The 20,440-nt window shown below is 40.0% G+C and overlaps 1 pseudogene; it reads left to right on the top strand.

The window, feature by feature from the left end:
* The first annotated feature begins 193 nt into the window (after window positions 1-193).
* Window positions 194-19,526, top strand: LOC131962903 (arachidonate 12-lipoxygenase, 12R-type-like; annotated as a pseudogene).
* Window positions 19,527-20,440: the final 914 nt, after the last annotated feature.

The raw sequence follows: 20,440 nt of genomic DNA on the forward strand, positions 1-20,440 counted from the left end.
CTCTCTTTCTATTGCTACTGACTGGACCCTCTCACAAAACTGTACGTATAAAAGGAGGAATCAGAGATTAAGACACATATGATGCGATATGTTATAATACTTATATATATTGATTTCTAATTCATTTCGCCGATACCAATTGTTATTGTGATACCTGTACTTTACACTATGAAGGTTAAGTGATTTTTTCTGCTTTTCAGTGTGAAAAATGGTGAATTACAAAGCAACAGTGCACACTGCCGACCTCGACAAAGCTGGCACTTCAAACGCTGTTTTCATTAAGCTGGTCGGCACAGGTGGGGAGAGTAAAAGCAAGTTACTCAGAAGATTGGGTGAGGCTTCACCATTCAAAAGAGGAGCGGTACGTATGTTACCTATCTTTGTTATAATAAATAACCCGCCTCTTCAACGTTGCCAGTATGAGGCTACAGGCACATTAAATATCAATTTTGAAGTGCTGGTATAAACCCTCACCACCACAGACTCATGCAGCAACAGAATATTAGCTGCTTTGCAACTTTTTAACAGCTGGCCTCAAGGCGAAAGCAACAGAAATCCTGAGAATTGGAATTGTATACAGTGCTCATATTGTAAAAGTGTCAACTATTCTACAAATTAATAATTGTATGCTTATTATTGCCAATTATCAATTATTTTTTATTAAATACACTTTTTCTTCATCTCTTCTAAAATGTAAACTGGCTCTGTCATCACTCTAGGTGTCTAGTTTTACTGTGTCCTGCCCTGCCTCCGTTGGAAAGCTGATCCTGATAGAGCTGGAGAAAAAAGATTCCCTTTTGTCCCCAAAAAAATCTTGGTTCCCTACCAAGATAGAAGTGAATTCTCCTGAGGGAGACACCTACAACTTTCCCATCTACCGCTGGATCTCTGACAGCGAGGTGCACCGCTTCAGAGAGGGAACAGGTTTGTGGAAATTAGTTTCATGTACACTGTTCACTGACCACAGAAGACATAAAAGAAAGAAGAGTTCTGACTATGAGGAGGTTAATGTACATTAATGCCAACATCCTATGTACATTAACATTCTTTCTTTTAGCTCTAAGAGTCTTTGAAGAGAGCCATGATCATGGCCGGTACAGTCGGGAGCAGGAGCTGGATCAGCGAGAGAAAGACTATCGGTGAGAGCTCACAGCTCTACACATTTTAACTTTATACACCCCAAAACTAACAGGCATCCAAACCTCCTCCACTTTCGGTTAAATATATAATTATATACACAGCTAATAACATTGTTACACCTGAATTATACTTTTACATACTTTGCAATAATGAATACCTGTTGAGTATATTATACTCAAGAGATATACTAGAGTATACTTGCATACTCTAAATTAAAAATGCACATACACTAGTAGACTGTATGTGTATTGCTCTTCAACTGCTCTTCACTATTTTCCCAGCTGGCGTGTGTATGCAGAGGGAATACCCGACTGCCTGAAGACACAAGACATTTGGTGTCTGCCTCATGAGGACTACTTCTCATTCACCAAGGACATAGAGTTATCCTTCACTCTAGAGTAAGGGTAAAGTCCTCAAATTCTGTTAAAGACCGAGCTACCTGTGTACTTATATATCAAAAATATTTTAGACATCATAATGAAGTTACCCTTTTATTTTCTAGGCTAATTCAGCTGAAACTGGAGGGACTGGCTAATTCCAAGGAGAACTGGTCTGATATTGATGATATCGATAAGGTGTTCCTCTTGAGGAAGACTAACATATATGGTAGCCTACTATCAATGTAGTTTAATGGAATACCTGATACTGTACAATAATAATAATAATACATTTAATTTATATAGCGCTCTTCTAGACACTCAAAGACGCTTAACAGGCAATAGACATCTTCTCACAAACTTACAGAATGTTTCACTGTGGAATATCAGAATAAAAGGCCCTTTGATATTTACTAAACAGTAATTATCCAAGGGCATTTTATCATGAATTTCGCCGACACATACATTTTCGGCGCGACGCAATTTGATTATTGTGTTCATGTAAAGTTAATGCTTCACCTCCTCTCTGCGGGTAACAGTTTTTTTCTGCAAATTGAGAAAGAATGACAGTAAAGTGTTTTTCCTTCATGTCAGCTCGCTCTGAGCAGCCTCAATGAATTTACCATAAATATCACAATACGGGCATACTACATATACAGGGGTGGCTGGTTTGACTACAGAGAAGCGAATGACGGCAGGAACCAGTCAGGAGGAGGATCAGGGGTGTGACGATACTCTCAGCTCACGAGACGAGATGCGATATTGGGTTCACGAGAACGAGACGAGACGAGATTTTAAGAAAACTACAATGACAAAATAGATGACTGGACCAACAGACTTTTATTTAACCGAGTTGCACATGCATTTTGAAATGTTTTATTATAACTCTTTACATGCATGATGTAAGCATGAGCTTTTAATAAACTTCCACGAATTGAAACTAAAACTAAAATTTATAAATGTTAAAATAAGATAAATAAAAAAATAAAATCCCCCAGAGGGATTAATGAGACTCCGGAGGTGACGTATGGTTTTCTATCGTCTCTTAATCGCTTAGGGACAGTTTCAACCGTGATCACATATGCGACAGATTAAAGACGGGAGACACAACTGTGCCGCCGTCGCTAACTGCACAACATCAGCAGCTGATCAAAACAAAGCAGCATGGCTAATTATAGAGACCAGTGCTTCAGTGCTTGTTGTAAACAAACAAGAGATCGCTAGGTGAACACCTCCTGCAGCAGCAGCACATACACACTGTACTGCTACAGAACTAACTGTTAGCCTGTTAGCAATTTGCAGACTCTGGCTCTGCAGCTGGGAGAGACTGCTGCAGGAGGACTGTGCCGCATCGATTCGTTCTTACTCTTCTTAATGAGCCGCCGGCCCCTGCAACTTCATTCTGGCTGCTTACTGCTTCCCCTCCTTCTCCTCCTCTTCTTATTTTCATTTTACTGCCCCCACAGGTCACAAATAGAAGTTTGGATAACTCACAAATCTCGCAAGACTGATTTTTAACGCAACGAGAATTTAATCTTGCAAGATCTCGTGTCTCTGGTTCACAGGGGAAAAAACACCAGATACAAACTTTACCGTTAAATAGTCAACTGCCCGGGGCCACAAACTGAAAGGTCTCCAACCAGCTATAGATTCATTGACATCAAGCAAACCAGATGTTTGATGCATTTGTAGAACATTGCCATTGGCTTTTGCACGCAAACTGCTCAAAGAATATGGATTGGCAATCAGATCTCAGTGCATCTAAGCTGCATTCAGGCCTTGTTCTGAAGGCTGTCCACTAGTCAACATGTCACACAAGATGCATGTTAATGCCAGAAAACAACAGGGCCTGAGATTTTATACTCTGTTCTTTTATCAGACTATGTCCAGCAACATTGGAAGGAGGACAGGTTTTTTGGCTACCAGTACTTGAATGGTATCAACCCCATGTTGATCCGACGCTGTTCAACTCTGCCAGATAACTTCCCTGTCACTGACAACATGGTCTTCCCCGGTGGACAGTGTAGCTTGGCAGATGAAATGAAGGTGATTGTCTTGACCTTATTTGATCTTAGTATTAATCATGTTTTCCTCCATATTAAATGAACATGTTGCACATACATGTTCACTGAGTGTATACATGGGATTAAAATAACTTTCTTTGTTCTAATTCACTAAAACAGAAAGGCAACATATTCCTGTGTGACTACAAGCGTTTGGATGGACTGAAACAAAACAACATCAATGGGAAGAGGCAGTACTTAATGGCTCCTCTTGTCCTGCTCCACAAATCACCTGATGATAAGCTGATGCCAATTGCTATTCAGGTACGATCAAGCATAGCCAATAGATGTGTCACATGTTTACTTAACCCTGAAGCTACCTTGCTAACCTAAAATCCTGTGACGTAGTACAGGGCCCAGTACTGGTAATGGATCTAATGATTCAAATGAACCTCATTCCCCTTCCTTCTCCTGCAGCTGAAGCAGGCTCCAGCAGATGACAATCCCATCTTCTTCCCTACTGATTCTGAGTACGACTGGCTGATGGCCAAGATTTTTGTGAGAAGTGCAGATTTCAACGAGCATGAGCTTAACGTTCACCTGCTGCGCACTCATCTGCTGGCTGAGGTGTTTGCAGTGTCGCTGCTGCGCAACCTGCCCATGGTGCACCCACTGTACAAGGTAACTGAAGGGGGGAAACTGAACTTACTGATTTGTATCTTCTTGTGGACTCGTATCTTCCGAAGTTGATGGATCATATTTTAGTGTGTATTTAAGTATTTCACACTGCTAAATGGTGTAGACATATCAATATTTTTTACTTTATTAACACGTTATTAATAGAGTTCCCTTGTTTCCTCAGCTCCTCAAACCTCACACTCGCGGCACTGTAGTGATCAACCACTTGGCTCGAAGTCTGCTGATATCTGAGAATGGATTTTTTAAAAAGGTATGAAAAGAACAACATGATCAGTAGACTTTTTTTCTCAATATCATGTACAGTATTTGTCTTTACTTTAATTCCCTATATATTTGACTGTTTCCTAGTATACATCTACTGGTGGGGAGGGTGTGATCACACTCCTGAAGAGGTCCATGTCCTCAATGACCTACAGCTCTCTCTGCATACCAGAAGACATTGCTGAGCGTGGGTTGGAGGATGTGCCGAACTTCTACTACAGAGATGATGGACTCAAGCTTTGGGACATCATCCACAGGTAGTTAAGGTGTCCTGATATTACAGAAAAAGAAGCCAAATTTTGCCCTCTTTTGTTTTGTATAATTTAAACAAAAGAGATACAATTTACAAACTAACTGTTTCCCATCTTCATGCTAAGCTACGCTAATTGCCACCTGGTTGTAGCTCCATACCGAACTCACAAAGGTGCCAATCTTAACTGTTCCGTTAAAGATGTATGATATACTTGTTCAATATGTCACCAAAGTCTTACAGAGAATAAAGAAGAGATGACTATTTAATCTTATGAATAAGTGTCTCAATGCTGCCAAAATGTGTAGTTCAACTCATGATGTGTTTTACATTAACTCATCTATATTTCTTAAAGGTTTGTGAAGGGAGTGCTCAGCTTCTACTACAAGAGTGATGCCGAGGTCCAGAAAGACTCTGAACTGCAGAAGTGGATTGCGGACATTTTTGAACATGGATTCCTTTCCCAAAAAAGCACAGGTGGGCTTAATTAATTCATCTTAATAAAACTCTTAATAAATGTTTAGAATCATACATGCCAACTTATGTAACAAGCTGTAACAAACGAAGATTCTGACTCCAAGGTTACACTGCACATTACACAACTTTAGCCAGTTATATTGTGCTATCACATCAAACTATTCTTTGTGAACCTAAGTGTAGTATATGTGCTTATTATATGAAGTACTATAATGGGCTATCATGTTTCATTTTTAAGTATTTGGATGGTGGTGTGCCATGAGATTTCTTGAATGTACATGACATTAAAATGGACGTCTTGAATTAATGCAGTTTATTACCTCTGATTCTCAGGAATTCCTCAGAGTTTTACCACTGTGGCTGAGATGGTCAAGTTTGTCACCATGGTGATCTTCACTTGCTCTGCACAGCATTCAGCTGTGAACTATGGACAGGCAAGGCCTTTTAATCTTGGGAAATTATCAACTATAATGTTTTTTGTCGAATGTGTTGATGAAGTTTTGCATTTTCTTTCTGAAATTGGGAGAAACAAATGTCTGCAGACATGCGGGCAGGTCTGTGAGGCTGCACTTAGACACAGTGATGCTTTAAGCTCATGCAACAAATGCACTCACAATGATGACACTAACATACATATTTTGCAGTGCATGAGAGAACCACATTCAGTCTTTTGTCTCTAAACAAGTTTTTGTGTTTTTTTTATTATTATTTTTTTAAATTATATTTTATTGGTGAAATGACGTAACAAACAAGGTGACATGAGGGACAAATACACTACACCAAGTGGACCACAAGTAAAGACAGCAGACATACAACGCAAACGACAACAAAGAAAAACACAAATGTACAGTAGTGTTCAATATAATAGCAGTCCAATGTGACTAACCAGATTAATCCAGGTTTTTAAATATATATTTTTATTGCTACATGGCAAACAAGGTACCAGTAGGTGCAGTAGATTCTCAGAAAACCAACAAGACCCAGCATTTGTGATATGCACGCTCTTAAGGCTGTGCAATCGGGCATTTAGTTGAAAGGGGTGTGTTAAAAAAAATAGCTGTGTCTGCCGTTTTCTAGGATTTAGCAACTAATATTTAGTTGTATGACCACAGTTTTTTTTATATTTGCTTCAAATCTGTGTGGAATGGAGTCAACCAACTTGTGGCACCTTTCAGCTGTTATTCCACTCCAAGATTCTTTAACAACATTCCACAATTAATTTACATTTCTTGGTTTTGCTTCAGAAACAGCATTTTTGAAGTCACCCCACAAGTTCTCAATTGTCCAGGGATTGGGCTGGCCACTCCATAACATCTATGTTGTTGGTTGGGAACCAAGATTTTGCTGGTTTACTAGTGTGTTTGGGGTCATTGTCTTGTTGAAACACCCATTTCAAGGGCATGTCCTCTTCAGCATAAGGCAACATGACCTCTTCAAGTATTTTGACATATGCAAACTGATCCATGAACCCTGGTATGTGATAAATAGGCCCAACACCATAGTAGGAGAAACATACCCATACCATGATGCTTGCACCACCATGCTTCACTGTCTTCACTGTGTACTGTGGCTTGAATTCAGAGTTTGGGGCTCTTCTCACAAACTGTCCGCGGCCCTTGGACCCAAAAAGAACAATTTTACTCTCATCAATCCACAAAATGTTCCTCCATTTCTCTTTAGGCCAGTTGATGTGTTCTTTTACAAATTGTAACCTCTTCTGCACATGCCTTTTTTTTAACAGAGGGACTTTGCGGGGTATTCTTGTAAAAAGATTAGCTTCACACAGACGTCTTCTAACTGTCACAGCATTTCCAGGTAACTCCAGACTGTCTTTGATCATCCTGGAGCTGATCATTGGCTGATCCTTTGCCATTCTGCTTATTCTTCCATCCATTTTGATGGTTGTCTTCCGTTTTCTGCCACGTGTCTCTGGTTTTGCTCTCCATTTTAAAGCATTGGAGATCATTTAAGCTGAACAGCCTATAATTGTTTTCCCCTCTCCAATCAACTTTTTAATCAAAGTACACTGTTCTTCTGAACAATATCTTGAACAACCCATTATCCTCAGGCTTTCAAAGAGAAATGCATGTTCAACAAGTGCTGGCTTCATCCTTAAATAGAGGCCATCTGATTCACACCTGTTTTTTCACAAAATGGATGACCTCACTGATTGAATGCCACACTGCTATATTTTTGAACGGACCCCTTTCAACGAAGCCTTAAGAGCTGCATGTCACGAATGCTGGGTCTTGTTGGTTTTCTGAGAATCTACTGCACCTACTGGTACCTTGTTTGCCATGTAGCAATAATAAATATACTAAAAACCTGGATTAATCTGGTTAGTCACATTGGACTGCTATTATATTGAACACTACTGTACAACGATGTGCACAGAGGCATAAGATTAAATAATATATAGATATATATACTAGGGGTGTGCCATATCGTATCGTTCACGATCATACCGGTATATTTTTTTTGTGGGGAAAAAAAATGCATATCACGATATTGGCAACATGCCCTACTTCTTGACATAGTGGCATAAGGATTTCCTATTAATTACCTAGACCTTGGCGGCCCACCAGAGTCTCTTGTGCTGCGCTAATGTCACATTTCAAGCTACTGAAAGTATATCTACACTATTCATAACATAAAGTTATTTTGCGTTGTGTCTCTGCTCAGCAGTGTCTGTCACCCGTCAGTCAGTCAAAACCCCGACCCACTTCTCTGTCCTCCTCCGAGACATGCGCACGCATTCACACACACGCACTGAATATACCGAGCTGCCCTCCCACTGCGCTTCAAAACAAGCACCTACCTGTCTGTAATGTATCAGTCCTGTCCCCACTCTCTCTCTCTCTGTGCGTCTGTGTGTGCGTGAGCCGATCTAAATACTATCAACCTGTCCTGTCAGAGGTCCAAACGGTCCAAACACACTGTTGCATTGTGTGCATTGTGCCGTTCGTTAGCCGCAAGCTAACATTAGTTAACAATTAAAGTTGTTTTAATCACAAAAAGCTACTATTACTTCCTGTCGCTATACAAATGCAGCTTTCAAAATAAGAGCACAGAATCCACCACAGAAATTACAAGAAGACTGTCAAAATAAGATGCCTTAAATAAAACATAGAAGAACCTTTATTCTCCTTTACAATAATTAATTAAAACAGGCAATGATGTGTTTGTGAGGTGTTATATTTTATTATTATTTGCTAATACTCAAGTAAGTAATTTTTTTGTATTTGGCAACTGTTGAGATTTGCAATTTACACTAGATTTAGATTTATGATTGATTTTTATTTTGTCGTACAATTTTTATTTATTTATACAGACTAAAAAATAATTTTCTATATATTTTTCAGTATTTTTTAATATCGCCAAGAATATCGTTATCGCGAAAATACTCTGAAATATCGTGATAATCTTTTAGGGCCATATCGCCCACCCCTAATATATACATATGCATACATACATAGATATGTGTGTGTGTGTGTGTGTGTGTGTGTGTGTGTGTTATGAGGGGTATTTTATGCCAGCAAACTATACTAAAACGCCTTAACAGCTTCGCCTGTGCCTGCATAAAGACTGATGAATAGGCATGCGTACAGGCATGCGTATTGCGAGTACACCAGACAATCATAAGATGACGGGTGAAAAGTGTCATGCCATGTGTGAACGTAGCGGACGCCTGTGCGCACGCTCATCTCAATGTACAAATAATTATTTACTTTATGATGACAAATTTTGAGTTTAACAGCCGCTTCGCTTCACAATTAAAGCAGTCCATGTATTACCAAGAGAGACTGATGAGACAGTTTAGGCTGTTTCAAGTCTACACATGCACACATTAAGGTGTCTGAAGCATTGGCTTTAGGACAATAACATACATGCGTTAACGCCTGTAATGCGTGTACGACTATAACAGTATATCAGGACTGGACCATTGCTCAGGCGCCAAACTGAGGAAGAGGCTGTGCGCCTTTACGCACGAGGGCCATTGGACAGTTATTCATTTTCTATGTTCTGCAGCATATCTACACAGCTGTTACACATAGCAGACGCGTAGCCAGTAATGGGCCTAGTGACCCGCCCATTTTACTCACTGGCCCACCCAGCCAAGTTTGATAAAAACATATTTTGTTACAAAAAATATAAACATATATGTAAGAAAGGCAAAAAATATATAATTGTATTTGTAACCCGGCCCATGTGGGATGAGCCTCTCCACACCCTGGAACTCCGTGGAGGAGGGACCAGTCGGACATGGGTGGTCGTTATATTTGCGGCTCGCACCGCGTCATGCTTTATTTCTCAAAACGGCTGGCAGCTCAACCTTAAACAGTACAAGTAAACACTGGCGTGAGACAACAGCAAGTCTAAAGGCCGGTGTTGTGTCCTTACTGGTTTCCACACTAACTGGTTGCTGTAGGCTATGATCTGTGCATTTTCTGTTACGCATGAGCTGTCCGTGGTACTGAAACAACACTTGTCGTTAATGTGAGAATTCTGTCTGATGCAGGCCTATGTTATGCTGTACGTTAACACCTTATCTACTGTTTGGGTTTACCTGTAACTAATGTTGTGATGTGTATAAGCCATATGGACCAACTGTGCTTAATTGTTTTGAGTAGCACATTTTTTCGCACAGAAGCCAAATTTCAACCAGACCTCATTGTATATGGTCGATTTATTATAAATGAAAGCGTGTGTTGTTCTGTCATAATTCATACATCTGCTAGTTGTTTTCATTGTTCGATTTGCTTTTCTGGCAAATTTGTATGATCTGCGCATGTTCTGTTACGCATGTCCGTGGTACTGAAACAACAATCGCCGTTACTGTGAGAATTCTGTCTGATGCAGGCCTATGTTATGCTGTGCGTTAACACCCTATCTACGGTTTGGGTTCATCTGTAGTTGGCACTAAATAAAATGATTTATTGTGCCGTGCGATAGGGCCGATACGCATGTTTTGTCTTTACTGTTGTATTGTGTACAACCTTTATAGAGCTCTGTTGGGAGAGTTTGTGTTATAGGCAGTGTTTTGCTGTCATTTCCTTTGTAGTGCATAATGTTGCAAAGTAAAATCGTCACTGTTTTTCCAGTTTGTCTATATTTGTCATTTTTATAGTTCTAAATTTTTACGAGTCCTTTTTCTGGAAAAAAGATGGCCCATCCACGTTTGTACTGGCCCACCTGAAATATTATTTCTGCTTTTGCCACTGACACACAGTCTCAGGTTCATACGGGATTGTTACTATCATATATAACTTATAGATGAAGAGAGAGACTATCTCGTATGTACCAGATAAACTTAAAGTTTTTCTGGCCAAAACCTGAGGCTTAATTAGGCTGTTTTGAGGGAAGTGCCTGGTGGAATCATATTGTGAAGAGACTGCGTTGTCCACATGGCTACGTAATATTCATTGGACAGGTCCGCATGTCTAATTAATATTCAGCGGTGACAGCTGTTATGGTGCTTGGAGCTTGTGCTTGGAGCTTGGGCTTGGAGTTCATCTATAAGTTCTGCTTTCTTATAAACAATCCCGTATGAACCTATGAGAGTCTGTGTAACAGCTGATCTGTGTAGATGTACTGCAGAACAAAGATAATGAATAACTGTCAGGTCCTGATGATCCAATGGCCCTCGTGCGTAAATGCGCACAGCCTCTTCCTCAGTTTGGCGCCTTAGAAATGGTCCAGTTCTGATATACCGTTATAGGCGTACACACGTGACATGCGTTAACGCGTGTGTGTTATTGTCCTAAAGCCAACACTTCAGACGCCTTAACGTGTGCATGTGTAGACTTGAAATAGCCTAAACTGTCTCATCAGTCTCTCTTGGTGATACATGGATTGCTTTAATTGTGAAGCGAAGCAGCTGTTAAACTCAAAATTTGTCATCATGAAATAAATAATTATTTGTACATTGAGACGAGCGTGCGCACAGGCGTCCGCTACGTTCGCACGTGGCACGGCACGAATGACCCGTCCCTATTTGATTTCCACAAACACTACAGAGCGTGTGCCTGTACGCTCATGTAGAATTGTACTTAACAGTCATGCAGGTCTTCAAGTCACGTATTTAAGGCGTAGTTCACCCGTCACGCAGCCGTCACGTAGGCGTATGCGCAACAACGCGTGTGCAGCGTCTGACGGACGTGTGTGTGTGTGTGTGTGCGGGCGCGTGGGCTTGAGATTGTGATGTGTTTTGTTAAGGAATGTGCGTGGCACTGGTGTAGGTACAGGCCCATAGAGGAGAGTAATGGGGACGATCTTTCTGTGAAAGCTGTTATTTTGTTGTTATTGTGGGCAGTGTTTTTTTCCATAGAGATGTGTTCCAAGAGAATGTTGATCCAGTGATTGATGTTTATTGATTTTTTTTTGTTTTCCAATTGAGGAGAATTGTTTTCTTAGCGACAGTTAGCTTAGTGAGCAAGCTGTTCTTGTATTTGTTGGGTATGGTGATTACTAAAGTGTCTCCTAGTAAGCAGAGCTGTGGGGATGAAGGGATTCTGCAGTCGAATATGGTGGAGAGGTTTTCTGTGACAGAGCTCCAAAAAGAGTAAACCGGTTGACAAGCCCAGAGTGTGTGAAGGTAATTATCTGTTGTTCCTGGTGTGCATTGTGTGCAAAAGTCTGTGGTTGCTAATCCTGGAGGCAGCTGCTGGCCCATTGCCAATCTTACTGTGGCACTTCCTGGTGTGGGTAACTCCAGGCCCTTGGGAGGAGGTCTGCCCACTGAAGAGTGGGTTTATTTGTTATTATTATTATTATTATTATTATGTTTCATTTTTTAATTTTTTTTATTTTATTGTTTTGTTTTTTGTTCTGTTTGAAAGAGTCCTTCCCACCTGTCTCGACCCGAGGCCCCGCTATGCCCCAAGAGAACAGGCCCGGAGCCCCCGCCCGCCTCAGCCTTCAACCCGTCCAATCCAACCCTGGTTGTATTTAGGAAAGATAGATCTGAGAGTAGTTGTTTTGGCAATAGTGTTGTTCTAGGTCTAACCATGAGGTATTGTGGTTGGTTTGGTGGATCCATTTTGCGATGTATTGTGTTTGATTTGCGAGGTAGTAAAAGTAATCCTTGGGATTTGCTTTTTTATAAAGTAGACAGTTTAAATTTTGCTTTTTTATTTTTCCAGTAGAAATGAGTAATGATAGAGTCAATAGATTTAAACCAATTGTCGTTATGGTGGGTATCATTGAGAAAAAGTAGTTGATGTGGGGGAGTATTTTCCTTTTGACTGTGGCTGTTCGTCCTAATAGAGATAGTGGTAGATTCATCCAGCGCTGGAGATTATCTTCTATTGCTTTTAATAATGGATTGTAGTTGAGATGGAACAACTCTGACAGCCTGGGGGAAAAGTCGATGCCTAAATATTTAATATTTCCAGTGCATTCCCAGGCATCTTCTGAGAGTGGTAGTATAGTGGACTTGTTCCAGTTTATTGTATAGTTGGAGATTATGGAAAACATGTTGATAAGATTGAAGGTTTCTGTTAGTGACGGTAGTGGGTCCTGTAGATACAGTAAAACATCATCTGTGTAGAGGCTTATTTTGTGCTGGTGGTTTGTGGTGTCAACTCCTTTTATGATTTTGTTTTGACGTATATCGGCAGCAAGTGGTTCTATAAAGATAGCGAATAAAGATAGAGAGAGTGGACATCCTTGCCTGGTGCCAGTGACAGTAGCTTTAGGTGAGGTGTATAGTGTTTTAATCAGTGGCGGCTCCTGACAAATTTTCCAGGGGGGGCAACTGTTCTGACGATGACTAAGGTGACCCGTTTCAATGGGAAAATTAATAGGCAGCAAGATAATTGCCACATCTTGTTATTTTCTGGTCAACTTACATAGCAATACCAAATGTAACAGCTACAGTGAAAAGTTACATCCAGGAGTCTTCAATTAATAAAATTACCTTGGCTCTACAAATGAAGATCAACAGAGAGATAAACTGTGAATCAGTTTACCTTCAAATATCTTTGAACATGGATGGATATGCTTGCTTTACCATTAAATATGAAGGGGACTACATACAAGTCAAAAACAAGTATAAGTCAAAAACAAGTATTTATTTACAGTTCTTTAAAGTATTGGTTTTTTTTAAATTACAAATAGCTGTAATTTAAGGTTTATTTGAATAGGGACAGATACAAAAACATAGACAATCTTGACAGTTTATCTGATGTATGCATCATAGTGTTTTTAGCCAAAGCTAATTCACGACACTTGTCCCTAGTAGGGCTTTTGATCAAAAATAATAATACAGATTAACATTATTAAAAATACAGGCATAAAACAACAGCATAATAATAATAATAATAATACAGAGAGAATACAAGCTAAATATTAAAACTAAATAGTAAAAAACTAAGTATGAGAGCAAGATTGTTGCTGAAGTAGCCACACTTTTGTTTGTTTTTTAAATGCAACAAATGTAGGGATACATTTCAAGTAGTCTGGCAGTGAGTTCCATAATTTTGTCCCTTTTATTGAAAAGGCAGTTTGAGCAAAAGATGTTCTGCGGAATGGGATACTACAATTGCCTTTTGACGTTGCTCGGGTGGTGGATCTGGTACCACTTTGCAGTCTTGTTATTGTCTTGCAGAGCAGTTGGGGAGCAGCATTATTTAGGCATTTGAAGACCAATTTAATTGAGTGGAAGGAAATAAAATTAGCAAAACTTAAGATCTTATATTTGCTTAGAATTTGGCAGTGATGGTACCTTATTCTCTTCTTGTCCAGGACTTTCAAGGCTCGGTTAAAAAGACACTCTATAGCCTTAATTGATGACTGGTGAGCCTAGGACCATGTGGTCAAGCCATAAGATATATGTGAGAGAATCATAGAATTTAGAAAAAGAAAAGCACAGTTAAAAGTCAAACAGTTTCTTATAATCATAAAACATCCTAAGTTTGCCTTGATGGTTTTACACATTTTCTTAATATGACTTTTAAAGTTCAACTGATAGTCTATAATTATTCCCAGATATTTTACTTCAGGTACTTGTTCAATGAGCGCTCCATTAATTTTTATATTCAGGAGGTTTGTTAGAGGTAGTTTTTTGATGGAGAAGCAGACAGAGTTTGTCTTTTTAGTGTTCAGAGTTAAACAAGATGAGGACAGCCAAGTTGATATTTTGTCTAAGTTGGCATTTAGTTTCTCAGCCACAAAAGTACAGGTTTTACCAGATGCATATACATATAATGTAACATTGTAACAAATAGTTTATATAAATCCAAATGAAGGGGTAGTGAATTCAAATTGCTCAACATTGCACAAACAATACTTTGTATTTGCAGAAACATAATAGAGTAAATGTACAGATTGCCATATCAGTAACAACATTTTAAAGATTTTGTGCAGTTTAATTATCTTTAAGTGCAAATTAAAGTGCACACATTCAACAGTGAACTATATACAAATATAATCTCTGGCCAATTGTGTAGATTTGCAAAAATGAAAACAAACAAATATAAACAGATGAACACATTGCCTGAAATCAGCATTTGAATGAAAAAAATAAAAAATAACTATTAAAAACCAACATCAACAGTTATTAGATTTTGTGTATATATATATATATATATATATATACATATGTATGTGTGTGTGTGTGTGTGTGTGTGTGTGACAGAGAGAGACTAAGATTGAGAGTATTTCTACACTACATTAGCAAAAATGTTCAAATTCACTACAGCAGCAAAGTGATCAATAACCCTCTCATTGAAATCAGGCATGTTCCTGACTAGCTCCCTCTCCATGGAGAGCATGGCCAGTGCATTCAGACGTTCCTGGCCCATTGCATTGCGCAGGAACGTCTTGATTCTCTTCAGGGTAGAGAAACACCGCTCAGCTTCAGCCGTGGTCATGGGAGTGGTTATGAGTATGTTCAACAGAGCCACAGTCTCAGAAAAGGTCTCCTGGAGGTTGTATCTCTGCAGCACCTGGTACAGTGCCAGAGCACCACAACAGCCCTTGAATTCAGGATTCTCATAGATGAGAGAAAGTTCTGTCCTGAGTTTTGCCTTGTTCAGCATGGGATATGCCCTCAGAGTGGCATTCAGAGCCTCAACAGGAAACGTATGGCAGTGCTGCTCAAACATCTCAGCCTGTAGTAGTGTGGCACTCACAAGGTGGTCGCTGAAAGAGAACCTTTCTTTGACGTGAGCCAGGATTGTGCTGCAGATCTCCCTTGACAGCCTCTGCTTGTCCTCTTCTCCCAAGGCCCTCCTTGGTCTTGTGGTTCTGGTCACTACTTCCTGCTGCTGTTGAGAGGAGTCTCTGAGGGCAAGCAGACCAACAGTGTTAGTACATGAAAATATGAGTGTCTGGTAGCATTTAGAAAAGTGAAGAAAATGCTAATTTCAAAACACCAATATTTATCTAGCTATTAGTAACAATAGTATCTAGGTTTACCTAATGTATATACAGTCACCAGCTACTTAATTAGATACACGTGTGCAATAAAATTCAATACAACAGCTGCTATAACTTCTGCTTTTTCAAAGCACTTACATTTTCAGCTTTATTGACATTGTCAGAAAAGTGATAATTCTACTTTATCTTCATTATTGATGTTGTAGTGAGTGGTGATGCTGGTGGTGTAATAAATTGCATTATCTTGAAAAGTGTTTCTAATATTTTGTATGTTAATGGAGTGGACAAAATATTAGGAACACCAGTCAATATAATGCACTCTCTAATACTCCACAATCATCCACTATGACCTCAGTAATAAACAAAGTAGAATCACCTTTTGACATCAACAAAAACTGAAAATGTATACGGTAAATTACATTAATGTAGATTTTATAGCAGAGTTATTGTATTGCATTGAATTAAGTTACACATGTGTACCTAATAAAGTGGCCAGTGAGTGTATTTATGACAAGGTTCAGTATTAAGAAGGATTGAACAATATTATTGTATCTTACCTTATTGCCTGCACACTGCTTGTGAAGCTCTGGAGGGCACGCTTGATGAAGACTGCATCAATGTCCTCCTTCTGCAGCTGCTGGTACAGCATGTCAACGTGAGGCATGATCTGATGAAACAGCTGCAGAAAAAACTGGAAGTCCTCATCCTGCAGCATCCTCAGGAAGCCAGATGCCTCCCTCACTGTGGTGCTGCCAAATGAACCCGATGTCGTGATGGATTCAAAACACTGCATGAGGTCATCATGGTTCTCGTGCACAGTGTTGACGATCCTGCTACTTAAGTTCCATCTTGTGGCTGAAGCTCTCGGCAGCCTTCTTTCAACGATCTGGTCAAGTATGCTGGTGCGTTTTGGTGACCGGGTGAAAAAAGTGGCAATACCGCACAGGTCGGAAAAGAAAACTCTCACTGCTGGGACATGAGAAGTGGCCTGCTGCATGATCAGATTCAGCTGGTGTGCATAGCAATGCACATAATGGGCATTTTTGAAATGCGCACGCACCTTCTGCTGTACAACAGCCTTCTCTCCTCTCATCACACTGGCTCCATCATAGGCTTGCGCAATGAGTTTCTCTCTTTCGCCTTCGGAAAAAAGACCGTTCAGTCTGTCCATAAGCACACTAGCTATCGACTCAGATGTTGAATCCATAACAGGTAGAAACTCAAAGAAACGCTCCTGCACCGCATGTTTTGAGTCGACGTATCTCAACACAAGCACCAGCTGCGTCTGTGTTGAAACGTCGGTGGTCTCATCCGCTTGGATGGCAACAAATTTAGCGGACTTGACCTCCTCCGTGATATGTCCTCTGATGACCGCTAGCATGCTTTCCAGGAGCTCATTCTGCACGGTCTTTGACGTCCCCTTGAAAACTGTGGCAGTTTTCAAGTGCTCCTCAAACACCTCATCCAGCGATGCCACCAAGTCAACCAAGCCACGAAAAACGCCTGGGTTGTTGGAGCCCTCACTTTCATCTTTCCCTCTCAAAGCTAACTCAAACACGCCACAAAATTTGACACAGTCGATGAGGCCGGCCAGGATGTGCCGGTTCTTGCTCACCTCATCGTTGTGACGATGAACCGCTAGCCTGTAGCTTTCATCCAGCTGCATTGCAATGTTCACCCGCCCAAACGCAGAAAACCTCAGACAACTGTCCATGTGGATCTTAGAGGACTCGTGTTTCTTCACCTTTTCGGACAGATGGTGCATGTCGGTGACTCCTGTAGTTGTCCATGCGGTGGTGTCTGCCGTGCTGCCATCAGGATGAAACAATGTGCAAGGGTAGCAGAACAGAGCGTTAGCTGCCTCACAGCCAGCTAGCCAAGTTTTCCGTTCATACCAGCTCCGCGAAAATCCCCGGTTATATGATTTCCCTCCCTTTGTAGAAACTTGTTTTATGTTTAAATTTGGTCTGGGAGGTCCTAATTGTTTAGTTGCCAATTTTTCTTCGTTACTACGACGACTGAAGGGGATTTCTTTCTGTGAAATTATGGAGTTGCTCCGTACATTTGCCATGATGTCCTTGAATTCGACTTGCGCGGCAGTTACGTGGTCTATGCTCACGTTATGTATGACGAAAGCACGTTAGGGCGAGCCCTCCCGGAACCCATAGAGAATGCATTGTAACGACTGCAATATGAAAAAAACTGACATTACATGAGAGTCAATGACAGCAGTCAGGGCGATTTTCACCCTGACTGAAATCGCCCAAAAGGGGCGGTACTTCATGAAGCACAGCCCTACGCTGATTGGATAATGACATACAGAGCTACTCCAACTGTCTAGAACTGTCACAACCGCTATAACACTGTAAAGAATATGATAGAAAAAAAAATCCTCCTTTTCCCCCTTTGGTGGTGCGTCGCCCGATCGCCCTTATGAACAAGCCGCCACTGGTTTTAATCCAATGGATGAACGACTCCCCAAAACCAAATCTATACAATGTATATAATAAAAAAGTCCAGTTTACTTGATCAAAAGCTTTTTCTGCGTCTAGTGATACGATTATTGTTTTGGTTTGAGTTTGTTGTGCAAGATTGATGATGTTGAATAATCTTCGTGTATTGTCAGAGCCATGTCTTTTTTTAAATAAATCCTGTCTGGATTTATCATCCTTGTGTCTTGTTTGATTCAGCTCAAAGCCACAATACCTGCCCACCAGAACTCCTGCACAAATAAACCAATGAAGTTTATGTAATGACCGTTAAAATATTTCAGTGTGGATCTTAGTGGACAGACTGACCCACGGACTGACATGGCTTTAATAAGTATCAGTCACTCATCTGTCAATCATTCCTTCATTGCAGTACGACTACAGTGGCTGGATGCCCAACAGTCCGGTCTCCCTGCAGCGTCCTCCACCAACCACAAAGGCGACAACAAGTGAGGCCACAATGCTGCAGACATTGCCTAACAAGGGCGCAACAGCTAACGGAATGGCCATCTTGTGGCTACTAAGCAAGCAGTACTCTGACTTTGTAAGTATCCAAAACCTCATGAAAAAGTATTTACATAAATCATTTATATTCTAGTGGTGTAAAGTAGGTACATTTGTCAAAAATATCCTGTTCAAGCTATTGAAATCCTCACTTCCTTCAGCTGTCCAATATTTGGCCAATTATTGATGTTTGATAAAGATTTGTTAACAAAGTTAGTGGAAAATACAAAGTGTGACTTTAAAATGCTTCACTGATCTCCTCAGGTCCCTCTTGGCCATTACCAACAGCACCATTTCTGTGAGAAGGTTCCCTGCAAGCTGATCAAGGCTTTTCAAGCAGAGCTTGAAGTGTTAAGTGCACACATCGAAGCCAGAAACAAAAGTCTGGAGATCCCATACACATACCTGGATCCAGCAGAGGTTGATAATAGTTTGGCCATTTGAACATCTGAAGGCGTGACCTCCTCAGCTGTCGGCCAAATCCAGCTTCATGTTAACCAAAGTGAAAAAGGGAAGAACTGCATGTTTTAACTGAAATCGTAATGGAAAGAAACATTCAGATCATTGTATGCTGTTTAGGGATTTTATAATCCACTCAAGTCTTCTTAGTGCCTTATAACTTAGTTATAATGATGTATGAATAATTGTAGGGGCCAATGCTTTGCTAAATTCACAATAGGCTATGTTGTGAAATCTATCTGCTTCATTTCCTGGGAAAAACAAGGTGCTCATCACATAGCACACGCTCAGTTTCACAGATAGAATAGATAGATATGGAGTTCTTATCATTACATTACATTACATTACATTACATGTCATTTAGCAGACGCTTTTGTCCAAAGCGACTTACAATAAGTGCATTCAACCTGATGGTACTAGACATAGACCACAGGAATCAAGTAAGTACATAACTTTAAGAGCTAACTGTCATTGCTACAGGAGTGCTATATGTTAAAGAAGAAAAGAATAGAAAAGAAGAAGAAGAAGAAGAAGAGCACATTTTTTTTTTTTTTTTTTTTTTTTTAATATATATATGTGTTAGGTGACCATGGCTTAACCGAGGTATTGTTGGAAGAGATAGGTCTTCAGCCTGCGGCGGAAGATGTACAGGCTGTCTGAGGTCCTGATGTCGGTGGGGAGCTCGTATCACCAGAGAAAGAGAGACCATTTCAATGATCCTGTGTTGCATGAGCTTGTTGTTTCTGTCTGTTGTTAGACTTGTTTTCTGTGGGGGAAAAAAAATCTGCATTTCCTTCAACTTGATACTGCACTTCTATCTCTGAGATGTGTTTTCCTGTGCCACGTGTTATAAAGAACTGATTTAAAACATTTATATTGGGTGTTTTTCCTCTCTTAATAAGAAACATTTCCCTCACAATTTTTGGATGTAAAATTCAAAATATGAAGCTCCTGAAATGATACGTTTCTTACGGCATCTTTCATGAACAAAATGTGAACAAGTGCACAAGAAAATGTACACATTTAACACACTGTGTGGTCATTTTTGATCAGTGGTTAAGTCTACATAATAATGAGATCATTTTTACCATAATCATTACCAAATATTTGTTAGTATAATAACAAAACAATCATTTTCTTGAAAGTGTTTTTTTTGCGGTTACCTCCCACTACACAAGTTAGTACAGGCCAAATACAGTATATACTCTACAATGAAAAAACAACAGTAAACTAATGTAGATGTGCAAACATCAGATCAGGATGATAAGCTGTTGGCTGTGTTCTGGAAGCAACACGGCAGGAGGTTAAACAAAGACACAACAGATACAAGTAAGGATTACATAACTTTTTTGATGGACAGATTGTTAGTTGTGTTCTTTTACAAGCTTCATAAAGATTTGG

Source organism: Centropristis striata, chromosome 24, assembly GCF_030273125.1.
Source record: "Centropristis striata isolate RG_2023a ecotype Rhode Island chromosome 24, C.striata_1.0, whole genome shotgun sequence".
Classification (NCBI taxonomy): Eukaryota; Metazoa; Chordata; class Actinopteri; order Perciformes; family Serranidae; genus Centropristis; species Centropristis striata.